Source organism: Rhynchophorus ferrugineus, unplaced genomic scaffold (genome assembly GCF_030347505.1).
Source record: "Rhynchophorus ferrugineus isolate W39M unplaced genomic scaffold, kcgeb_rfMv2 rfM9, whole genome shotgun sequence".
NCBI lineage: Eukaryota > Metazoa > Arthropoda > Insecta > Coleoptera > Curculionidae > Rhynchophorus > Rhynchophorus ferrugineus.
In genome coordinates, this window is record NW_027472588.1 from 29,411,855 (window position 1) to 29,425,279 (window position 13,425).

General features: G+C 31.0%; 1 protein-coding gene across 2 annotated transcripts in view; it reads left to right on the top strand.

The window, feature by feature from the left end:
- Positions 1–13,425, top strand: part of rau (RA domain-containing protein rau) — a 105,627-nt gene that overhangs the window by 20,883 nt on the left and 71,319 nt on the right. The window contains exon 2 of one of the 2 annotated variants that reach the window (XM_076414271.1): positions 10,385–10,421. The exons of the other annotated variant lie outside the window; for it this stretch is intronic. The gene's annotated coding sequence lies outside the window, so the exon portion shown is untranslated. The remainder of the gene's footprint in view (positions 1–10,384; positions 10,422–13,425) is intronic. 2 annotated transcript variants of the gene reach the window in all.

Here is a 13,425-nt window from a genome sequence, read left to right on the forward strand (position 1 = left end):
ATTGTTGAAGAGTAATGATAAAATAATAAAAAAAATCAAATAGTAAACTATGTAATGAAATTTTGTCATAATATATTTCATTTGACGCTACAATATTTGTTTATCAATTTTGAAAGTAATGTGTGCGAGTGATATCAACCACATGTTAAATAAAAATATACAATAGCTGAGTGATTAAGAATCACACACTCTTTTACATTTTCTCCAAAAACCAACTGATTCTTATCGATATTCGATAGTATAATCGTCCGACAACTTTCAAATCTTCATTAAGTAATGCTTCCTGAGCTAATAAATGTCACAAAGTTCACCTTCAAGTTGTTGGTTGCAAAAATAACATATATCTGGAAATCAGCCTATATTGTTGTTATTCCCAAAAAAGGGAGTTAAATCATCACCCTCTAACTAGCGCCCATCAGCCCACTGATCTCGTTATCAAAAGTTGTTGAGCGAGACATTCTCTACGCTCTCACTGAAGCTGCAAAAGTGAAGAACATCCATCATGGCAAGCAATTTGTATTCCGAGCCAAACACTCAACAATCCATCAAGTTACGAAGTTATCAGGCGAGGTAAAACGCTCTATTCGGAAATCGTAATAAAAAGGCTCATCTGTTAGAAGCTGCTTATTCACAAAAATAATCCAAGTGAAAAGTTTCCACCGTAAACGTTTTCTCACTAAAATCAATTGACTATCTGAAAAAGTTCCCATTCCGTGTTTAAAAAAAGCTACATGTCACGGGATTAATTTCGATCTCTTCAATTTTTCTATCTTTAAAATCTCTACAGATTGTCAGATTAAACCCAGTAAAGCACTGCAAAGGATTAAGAGCACACATATCAAGATCACTGCTGTGTAAATCAAGCAAACTACTAATCTCCTTTAAATGTGTATCAGCAATGGTCTCACTTCTTCAAAACGACTAAAACTTTTTTTATATTGCAAATGTTCCGAAATAAAATGTAAAAATAAAGAATATTCTGAATACTATCATGGTAAATCAGAAACATTAGTTCGATGCCAATAATGGTTTAATTTGGTCCATTCCCACTCTGTTCCAATAATATTCTATACTGTATACCGATTGGTAATGAAGAAAGACCATTATGTCTTCCTCCAGTTGTTTTATTTGGATATTATTAGAATAAACGCCTTTAATCAATCCTTCCGGTTCCCCACAACAATCCAGATTCGCACCGGTAAATTCTACAACAATGAAGCATTGCAAGTCCCAACAATAAGACGTTTATACTCAATAGTCTATCTAATTAATACCAACATTGTAACTTAGAGTTCAGTAGATACACCGGGTAATACATTCTTCGCCACTTTACTTAACAGAGAATATTGTACTAATACATTTAATGGCTTCAAAATCTCTTGGATCTCTTGGAAATCTTTTGGAAGTATTCATTTTAGTATCACGGGCAGAATAAAATGACATGGAACTAAATCAGGTGATTACAGTGCGAGTGCTCGATGTATCATCATTCATCACCACTCGTAAATAGCAATATTTATTCTTTTTATCTTTCTGGATAAAACTTGGCACTCCATTGTAATGATATAATGTTTAATGCAAATCTAAAGTTTGAAAAATCATGATTCAAGGAATTACTTCTGACAATGTGCTTGTACAAAATTAAGCCATTCTACAACGTATAGCTCAGTTAAAATGGTATAAACCAACTTCAGATATGTCCCCACTTTAAACAACACTCATATGATGATTTTTGGAAATCATCTTCATAGTTTTGTTTACGTTTTCGTTTTTAATCACACTGAAATTGAGTATATCCATTACTGGCTCTATCTCTTCTTGAATACTTTTATTTTTAATAAATAACACATGGGCTGAAAATTCCCATTCATTTATATATTCACAATTGTTCCAGCGCCGCTCTACATTTCAATACCTCTTTTGTAGAACAATTTATCTTTTGCCTCAAGATAAGCCTCAGTTTCAGTGATAACCTCTTCACTCCAGCAAATTTTCTTACCGGTGAGCACTTTACTAGGGCTGCGAACAGCAAGTAGTGGCTGGAGACCATATTCCAAGTTCAATTCATATAGTTTTGCCATTGTTTTGATTGACTTGTGACACGATGCGATGGTTTTAGTATTCATGAATTGAACTAAATATAACTAAGTAATTTTAACATATTGAATTACATCTGATTTCAAAATCTCCATTCCATTATATATTATCTTTAAACAAAAGCTGTGACGTATGTAAAGTGATATTAAACTAAGATAAGTAACTCGATATCATCGACAAATATTTTTTTAATAAATAAATGCGGCATCCATTGATATCACTAGAAAGCAATGATCTCTTGGCGCTATGAATATACAGTAAAGTAGAATGTGCAGTAAAGTAGATTGACAATGTTACAATTCAAATACGGAATTATCTATTTTTATTTATTCCAATGGTCGTTGTCAAAACAGCTCTTCGATTAATTACCAATGCTTATCGCTATGTAATCAACGAATAATTGCACGATGAGCTCGAAACAGCGGCAGCTAGTGCATAATCGCTGCAAAAAAACTAAAGAAGCTCCCAAAAAATAAAAATGTAATCTCAATTTAAAAATTTTGGACGCAATTTTATTCAAGTTCGAAATAATATTGATAACATCATTAGTGAAGCATCAGTTATCGTAAATCATGAGCCACCAGAAAATAAAAGCAGCCATCCAGGTAACAGTAAATTTAATCATCGAATTTCTACTTTAGAGGTATGTGATGTTATAATAAATTGTGCAAAAGATCGATTTCATTTTAAAGAGCATCCAGTAGTTGCATCAGTTTTCTTTTCGGAATACTTTGGAGAGTATTGCTATAAAGTTCCTGAGGATAAACTCACTTCCGTATGTTCCTTTTATCCAATGCTTGATAAATAATGATTACGAACTGAACTGTCATTTATTTATTGAAGAAATGATTGCAGAATATTAGATGATGCACTACTTTTTAACCGACTTCGAAAAAGCAGGAGGTTCTATATTCGTTCTATATATATTTTAATGTATGTTCGCCGATTTCTCTGCGAATTTTGGGTCCATTTTCAAACTTCTTTTTGATTCGAATGAGTGCACTTCCGAGGTTACCCCATTGGAACCACATCAGGATTTGGGGGAAGGGGGGGAAACCGAGGGAAACGCTCAAATTTCAGAGGCACGTACAATCTTTTCACATATTTTTTATCTATAATAATCAGATATTTGGGTATAATTTTATTGCTGAGCTAATGTGAACGAAAATTGGAAGCCATTCAGTTTGCTTTTTAAGCTCAAACTGTAGCACATATGATGTCGCAGAAATATTGTACTCAACTACTTCTATAGTGTAATGGTTAAAGCGTCACAAAATTGTATTAATATTTTTGTACCGTTCGGACTCGGTACTGACTTCAAAGTGGTCAATTGGTATAGTTAAAATAACATTGTAAATAGATAAATAGGCTTAGGTAGGTATTAATCTATATTGTGTGTATATAGTAAAATATAAAATAAGTGTAGAAGATAGGTTATATAAGGTTTTTGTTTGTTTTTATTTAGTTATTACAACGATTATTATGTACATATTTTATTTTTAGATTTTTTTTGTGTTAAAAATCTAAGTTTGATTATTTTTAAATTTTTAGTAAGTTCTTTATTTATTTTTTTAAGTTGTTTCAATTTTTTTGTTAAAAATATTTTTCTACAATTTTTAAGAGCAAACAAACAATTTTGGAGACACGTTGAAGGAGATTAGACAATTATTAGAAATCGTGGTAATAACTCCTATAACACCATCAGAGTCCTATACGTGTTTCTCAACTCTCAATGGCCAAAGATCGTTTAACAGTTCTTTCCACGCTATCTTTTGGAAAACAGTTTACCTCGGAGGTAGACAATTGTACTGATTACTAAATTTGTGAACAGAAAAGAACGTAGGATGGACTTAATTTATAAAAAGAATAGGTAATTAAAATTTTTATCAGGAGCGGCCACTATCTCGAAATCAAATGGATTTTCGAAGTTTTCCAAAATCTCGGAGTTTTCCTTTGGTCTAACTTCTACTAAAAAAATATTTATATAATATTGAAGTTTCTCTAGCTCTACTTAAGTAACACAAGATATTTTTGCTATAACTTTGCTTAATTTTTTTGCCATTAGTTAGTTCCAGGACTTTTCACTCCATACGTTACAATAACTAATAGTTGACAGTTCAATCGAATTGATTTAACTGACATACCATTTAACGATGTGATATTGTTTCCACTTAGTTTCCTCAGAAATGCACCAATAAATGGCTCGCTCTGTGTGTGTTTCTTCTTGGAAATCGGCCTCAGGCCTTGACTCTTACAGTAATAGTCAGTTGCAGTTAACGACGAGAGAACCGACGATAACGTATATGGCAGAAAATACGATGACAACTGCACACGTTGATAGTATCGCCTTTATTTAGTTTTCAGCTGTGTTAGCCGGAATCCATGTTTAATTTAATTTCATCATTTTTTATTTCACGAGGATGTAACTAATAACGCAATCGATAACAGTAAAAAGGTTCTCGTTATAAAGTAGATTACGTTACGTTTCCTTTTTTATTTTTAAAGATGTTGCTCAATTGAAATTTATTCTCACATTTGATTAGAACTTGAAATGTATTTTTCCGGGATAGCCTTTTAAAAACTGAGAATAACTAATAATCACGAAGAGAAGGATGTGGCGAATATCAGAAGTGAGCAAACATGAAAACAATTCCTGCAATCCTACCATCGATATAGTCCAACAATTATTCCCACAAATTAATATTGGCAAGATGTTGCTCAATTTTTTTATTAATTACATCTTAACTTAGATATGCTTAGAACAATCTTAATTTACAAATTAATTTATTACTACTATTCTGTTGGATTTGAATTAATATACAAGCAAGGCTAGTACGGGATTAATATATAAGTATGTATTTGTCAAATTAAAATAAAACTAAAGTTAAGTAAGTTAAGTAATACTATATACTAATACATTTATACACTAAAAAAGTTTATTTGGTTTGGTTCGCTGTATTGCTTTCGCATTGCTGTGATTTAACAACCTCATTTTATATTTTAAGGCGAAATCTTGGATCACTTCGTGTATCCATTTGATCTCGAGGTCATCGTGCAGCTCTTCATTGGTTACGTAGCAATAAGCATTGGTAACTAGTCATAGAACTTTTTGGGTACGTTGTATTGCTAGTTGTCTTGAACCAATATATATTGACGATATGCCAATCTCTTTGATTTTAGATCAAGTTGAAAGTATATTCCGACTAACCAGTACAGTTGCTTGACTCTGAGTCTAATCTGCTCTGATTTTTGTGTAACATGATAGTTCCAGTTTAAACTATCATCGAGATATTTCGAGGTATTTGGCTGATTCTGCTTAAGGAATCAGGCAATAATGGATGATGATGATATAATTAGGTTTTTGTCATTTCGCCGCAACGCAAAATTAACATGGACAGATTTGGAGCTATTAAGCTGTATTTTCCAGTCTCTAGTATATTTGTAGATCTTGCTGACCGCTACTTGTACCTTTTCTACAGCCTGTATAGTCGGCAGATGTTCCAAGTACTATTTCTTTTGTTATTAGGATCTCATCAGTATAGAGCAGATATAAGAGTAGTATTATAAGAGTGGTATGTATATTAATCCCCAAGGCCATACCCGGTCAACTAAAGATTCAAATGTATTTTTCTGGGATAGTTTTTCAAAATCTGAGAATAAGTAACTATCACGAAGAGAAGAATGAAAACAATTCCACAATCCTACCATCGATATAGTGCATTGCCTCAATGTTTTTATCTTTTCTTAAAAATTAACGTTATCTTTGAAAGCAGCTTAAGCTTTAAGCCGCAGTAGCTTTTAGATCATTAGGGTGTTGTTCATCGTTTCATGTCTTGCTTATTGCATCCAGGTCAACTGTTACTGCATCCTGGCAAAATCATACTTAATTTCTTCTCGATTGTACGAATGGATGGTTAATCGCAATAAAATGTGTATCAAAGTAATAATTATCCTAAGAATTATATTATATTCTCTATATATTATTTCTCTCATACCCTTTACAATTTTTTTATTTGAACAAGAAGGATCATTTTCTTCTCTGTTTCTTGTTATCGTTTTGACATATGTAGTAATTTCGGGGTGAAATTTTGGCATATGTTGGTTACTACTTGATGTCGTTGAAAATATTTGTTATAAATTTGGCATCTAACATTCCCACGCTAAATACAACTGATGGTGTTTAGATTTTATAACTTTTAAAAAATGTAACCTTACATTCGGCACTTACTTTTATTCTTCAATATTTTAAAACCAATGTATGTTAAACCAACAAGAACAACATACTAATTTAATTATTATATCTATAGATTTATTATACACATAATCTAAATATCTTAGATTCTGTCGTTGTTTGCACACGATCGACTCTATGCATGAATTCAAAGAGAACGTACCGACATTAGAAAAGGGAGTTATTCTTTGCACTATAGTGCGTCCCGTAATTATCCCCATGCGCCAAATTCGAAATTATTTTCTAAATAACGTATGCTGCTGTTTATTGAATGTTTGTCTTTTTATTATTTACAATTGTATTAATTGTAGTACCGCAAATTATATATAACAATATTTACAAAAATTGTTATTTTTAACACTCTTTTATATGTTTTATATTATTGTGACTTTTTGTAACAATACCGTCTGTATCATAATTTTTTAAAACATTTTCAAACTATATCCAAATTTTTTTAAAATAATTCGAAGAACATATTTTAACAAACCGAAGAAAATAATGAACAAGCAATAATTCGTAAAGATGGATGAACTGTTTAGACACAGCTCATACCAAACCATTTTAAATCGATTACGAAACCGATCCAGTACTCCGTCCGAATTTATTTCTCGCAAAAACGCAGCCGTACCAACCAGCGGGTCTTTTTTCGTACGTAACTCGACCACATACCGTATTCAAATTTTTATATTTAACGAACTCCCTAACCATATTGTTGAGCATGAACCCAAAAACGGAAACAGAAAAAATGACAACCAAAACAATCGATTCGGACCCGGGCATCGTTCTAAACAATGCGGTGATCTCACACACCGTTGCCGAAATTTGTTGGTGTGACGTACAGATCCAATTGTTTCGCCATTAACTTTAATGTTCCCAATAAGAATAAAAAACAGAACGGAGCCGTACCTTTATCCCGCTAAATTTGGTATATCGGAATGTTTTTAATTGATTCATTGTTGTTTTTATTATTTAATAAGTTTTAATTTCTAATTAGTTAATATTACAGGTATGGTACTTATTATAAAGGATTTTTTATAGTTTTTTAATACAATTTTAAATTAATCTCTTGGATTTTTCAATCACTGAACTTGTGGACTATGAATCACAATCATTGGTGTTAAACCTACCGAATTGTGAAAATTCCTTCAGAGCTGGATTTTCACCCAATAAACCAAAACCGACAATTGGGATACGACGGATCAGCGGAGAATTTCGTAAAAGGGTTTACTGGACTTTGACAGGAAATTTCCTCAAATCAAATAAATGTCGTATGTTGGTCGGTCTATTATTAGCCTCTATATTCAATCATGCTCAACGGAAAACTGTTATTTTATGAACTGAATTAACGTTTGGGTTAAGTTTTGCAACAGTTGGTTACATTAATACTTCGCATTTTCACCAATATATCACTATTCACCGAACATGGCCGATTTTCATCACCCGAAGCAATCGAACACCGCATTTCATCCAAAGTCCCGATGCAATGCAAAACAAACTCCAAGCCCAACTCAACCAGGCGATAGTGTAGCAAATATTCTGGTGACTGCAGATGGAAGGAGCCCCGCGCGTAACTTATCTCGGTCTCCATTTCGACCGCGGTGTCCAGTGATCAATGATATGTACTGCATCCTATTTCCACTACTCCGCAGAAAGAGCAAACGTCCAATCCCATAGAAAGCAACGCTGTATAAAATACTGGTTCGACCAGTCTATTTCTATGGATCACAGCTCTGGTACAAGTACATCTTTAAAAGACAACTTGCACTACTCCAAGGGTTCCAATCAAAATAAGTCCAATGCCCCATGGTTTATGAGGAACGTGAACATCCATTTCGAGTTAAGCATCCAATACATAAATGTAAAAATTCATTCATGTAAATACATTTAATTTATAAAAAGATTTTTTAAAAAGTTTTGCTAACTTGGAAGGTACAGTAGTTAAAGCGGCAGAAGGATCCTCCTACTGCTGCGATGGTCTTCTAAATTGATCACTGTCGGTGGTCTTCATGCAGAGGACTGTGCTTCGGAGCCCATGTTAAACAGTAGGATCAGTTCAGATAAACCTTGGTTGATAAAAAGGAGACTTTAAAATAAATGTTTTAAGGAGCTTAAAAAATTAATTACCGTTCATTATTCATGATACGATTCTTTATATAATGGAAATAAAAATTTAGAAAAAAAAATAATGATTAGCCGAAATAAAGACAGAAATACAGTAAGACAATTTTAACGACAAAAAATCATTGTTTGAACCAACTCCTCTTAAACGATTTAGCTTTACAACTTATATAATACATTTATATTTATGAAATTTAATACGGCAACATCTCAGACGCCTTCCCTATAACTGATAAAATTGCGTTAATAAAGTTAATTATATTGGAATTTTGTCGGATATATCGTAATGACCCATAAATACAAGCTGAAGCGCCGTAGCAAATATTTTGTCGTGGGAAAATTAATATTTAGAAGCGTTAATAACAGTAAATCTACTAGTATATAAAACAACTATGTATTGACAAAAAATTATGCATATCACAGTCATATAAATAAGTTTAAATTAATATAATATACATAATGTATTTTTATATAAGCGCAGTACCACTCACTAATTGCCATGTATGGTAAATTGGATTGTTTTTCGTTAATTTATTTAGGATTTTCAATTAATACATCAGGTGTACTTTTTTATAAACGATTTTACTAATTCCTATAGTTTCAACACTAATTCTGTATCGTTGTGATAAATCCATAAATATAAAACCGAATAAGTAAACAGTAAATAAATTAAATTTTGTTTTTATATAATGAATAATCTGTATATAAGCGGCATCCGTCTTGATGGTAGGTTTAACTAGATATATCACGTTAAACAAAAAGCAGAGCATAGCGCATGATTTCAAAATCAAACGAATAGAGAAATAATCCAAAATTTGGCCTTAAAACATGAAATAATATTCACAAATCATATCAATTTGGAAGCAATACAGCTACTGGACAACACTACTACTGGGGTTCAAAGTGAAACGGAATATTCTAAGCGATTTATGTTGACTGATAATTTGCCATGATGATAACGTTGCCATGATAATCGTTATCATATTAACCGTCGTTATGGATGAGTTTATAATCACGGTTTTAATTAAATCTTTTAAAAAATTGACATTTTACCCATGAGTTGTAAGTAGTTGAGCGTAACATCTTAAGGGTTTTACGGGTTTATATGATAACAATTTTGTTATAAAACAACTAAATGTGATTTATATTATTTTTATTATAATACATTATTACTAGTCGTTACCGACTAACCTAAAGTGTGTTTTTTTGATAAATTAACTATATGTCTACTATAACCCATAGGCCCTTACTTAGCCTGTCTACTAAAAATGTTCATATGTTCATAAACACTTTTGTTTCTGTTAAATGAACTTCGCTGCGTTACAAGATTAAATGGCTCGAATTTTGGAGCCTGTCCAGTGACCGGTATTAGCATGAAAATGTATATTCGTCGATTTCTCCGTCAATTACAAACCGATTTTCCTACACTTCCGAGGTGGTCTCATTGGACCAAAGTCAGGATCTGTTGGGGTGAAGGGGTGGAAATCGAGAGAAACTCTCAAATTTCAAAGGCACGTACAAAGTTTTGACATATTTTTAACTAAAATAAGCAAATATTTGTGTATAATATTATTTCTGAGCTGATGTGATGGAAAATTGGAGGTCGTTTAGTACAAAAGCCATTCAGTTTGCATCATATATATATATATATATATATATATATATATATATATATATATATATATATATATATATATATATATTATAACAGTATTCGGTAAAACTTGTGCTAAAAATCTAAGTTTGATTATTTTCAAATTTTTAGTGAATTCATTATTTATTTTTTGAAGTCAGTTAAATTTTTTTTTGTTAAAAATATCTCTATATCTCTCAGCTCTATATCGCATAATAGCAACTTATTACGTGAGGATAATTAAGATTATCTTCTAATTAACCCACATTTTTTATAAATTTCAAAACCAGTTCTATTATTTTTAGGAGCTTCGTGATTTCCTGTGTTCAAAATCCATGAAAGGTAAGTATTTAAATGAATCTGTAGTATTAAAAGGAATTAAATAAGAAGAATCTATATTTAATGATAATAATCTGTAAATTGTGGCTAGATCTCTGTGCTATTTTTATATATTATGTTTATACGCTATATACACCTCTTTGTTGTTGTCAAATACGTCATATGTTAAAATGTTACATTATTAAGAAATTTTTATTTTGAAATTCATTTTATCAGTTTTCTCTTTAAATTTGTGTTCGCTGAAATACATTTGTTTATCAATCGAATAATTAATATCAGTCAGACGCAACAAAGCGCAGCCCGTGTTTGGCTATTATATTCTATCGGTTTACTACTATTACTGGACTAGTCATGCTTTAAAATCCTACATACCTAAAAGGACATGCCTCTTAATTTATGTAAGTGTTTCAGTATAGACAAAAATATAAAATCCGACAACGAACACCTCTCTCAGACTGTAATCAGACTGGATAATACCGGGCATTTTTTGAGATGGTCTTTTAAGTTGGCACTCACTAGTATATAAGATTAATATCATATAAGTTCAAGCAAACCTTAGAAGAAAAACTGTGAAATATAATGTTTCTATTACTAGTAGTAAACCTTTTGCAGCAACTTTTTTTCAAATATGATTATGTAGAGAAATGGAAAAAATCAACTTCATTTGTCGACTATCTATTTTGCTACCTTTTTTGGTTAATCTGTTTACATGAACATCATTTTATAAATTTTAACTCTTATCAACGAGTACATATTCAAAAGATTTACATAACCGGGTTGTATATCATTTCGAAAAAAAAATCCGTAAAATTTTATGTTATTTAATGTTGTTTATAGATAACACAATTTCATGTTATGGTTATAAAAAACAAATAAAGCGTTGCAACAATGAATATAAAATAACGTATTACTATAATATCCACATATTTTATAGATCCTATACAAAATATGCACAAAAACCACAAACAACCAAATTCAACACGATATCCCTCTGGAAACCGTAACGAGTGTGATCCGAACTGTGAATGTAGAGTAGGGATGCGGAAAAAATATCGATATATCGATATTTGGTACTTAATTTTAAATGTTCTTGGTGGCCAACACCCTTAATGTAAAGTACTCTAAAAGAGTATCAGCAGACACGAATTCGCTTGCCAAACAATTAAATATGCGCGATGTCAGTGAAGTGCGTAGGTTAGAACGTTTACTACCATCCGACCTGACTAATAGACACATAAAATAGTTTTTAGAATAACATAGAATAGTAATTAAATTAAGAATAATTCTATTTCATACAGGAGATCAGTTAGTGAAACGATCTTCTACATGTCATTTTATAACATAAATCTCATGAAATATTTATTATACTATGATAGTATCAATAGTCCAATGTTACCATCTTAAGGAAAATAATTACAAGTTACAAAAAATGTTTATGCAACTCAACTTAATTAAACTCTTAATAAACTAATAATATATGATTTATTATTATCCAGCATTTGTATACCACTTAAAATACTAGATACTGAATGTATTAAACAAATAGCCCATGATATAGACGTAATATATATTTGTTATCTATTTTATGTAGTAAATGTCAGTGTGAAAACCATAAAATATTGCAGGAGGTTATCAGTATTATTGTACGGTCATCACCGACAAAAGTATGTAGATAAGAGATTCTATCGAGTGGTATTAAAATGCATCATGTTTCTAGACATAAACAGATGCTTCATCAAGAGCATCGATCTGTAAATTACCGAAAATAATTGTAGTGGTAATAATGCACGTATGGTTTATATTAGCGTTGGGAACTATCGACTGAAAATAATCGAAACAGTCGATAGTCGCAAAATAGTCGAAATAGTCGATAGTCAAAAAATTAGCGATAGTAATTACTATTATACTTATATTTTCCAACGATAGTATAAGCGAGACGAAGATGTACATATTCCTTCACGTACTAACTTCAGAAAGGAAATACCATTAACATGCAATTAATAATTTCGTTTTAAACGAAGTAGAATTACTTTTATATTTGAATGTTCTGTGGATCTGTAAGAGAAATGGAATTTTTTGATGGAATGGAAAATACTCCAGAAATGTTTTATGGTATTTTAATATGTTAATTGCTATTTTCAAATAATATACTATAATAAAAATAGACAATACAATAGAACTTAAACAAAACCTAAAAACTAAAGATGTACAATAACCATAAATACTAAATAATATATAGAAACAAACATATATAGAAACAGACTAATTATATATAGATAATAAGTTTTAACAAAAATCAAGAGGGTAATCGAAATATTACCTATTATTGCCATAAAAACAGTCAAAAGTATTTTACTATTTATCATTCACAATTTTAATCTTTTTACCCTATTACATTAACTATCTTGAAAAATATCGTTCCAAAATGCTACTATATTAATATACAATATATTGTTATTTACAAGCAAACTACCAAAAAATCCATAAAACTATAAATATATTACACATAAATCTATGTAAACATAAATTGGGTACATTTTTATCAAGGTCGCGGCTAGGACGACTGAAAACTAGTAGAACTAGTAGAACCGAAAACAGTAACTAAAAGTACACGACTGAAACAGTCGATAGTAAAAAGTAGTCAATTACTAAACAGTCGATAGTCGATTTCAGTCGAGAGTTCTCAACACTAGTGTATATGTTTTTAAGTGAATATTGTATTTTAACAGAAAATTACAGATCAAGATATATTGTTTGATCAAGATCAAGATATATTGATATTAAAAGACATTTTTTGCCCGCAAATAATTTTTATTTTGTCTATCTGTATAATTTATTTTAATCTAAATATATGTCCACCACAGCTACTCTACTATTTCTAATATTTCTTTCAGTGAATCCAAAGTCAGAAAAGGCTGCTTAATTTTTTGAAGCTACCCGAAGCTAACTGCGAATCGATCTAATCGTTTTGATATTTTTGGATGAATTGCTGCTCAGGCATAGCTAT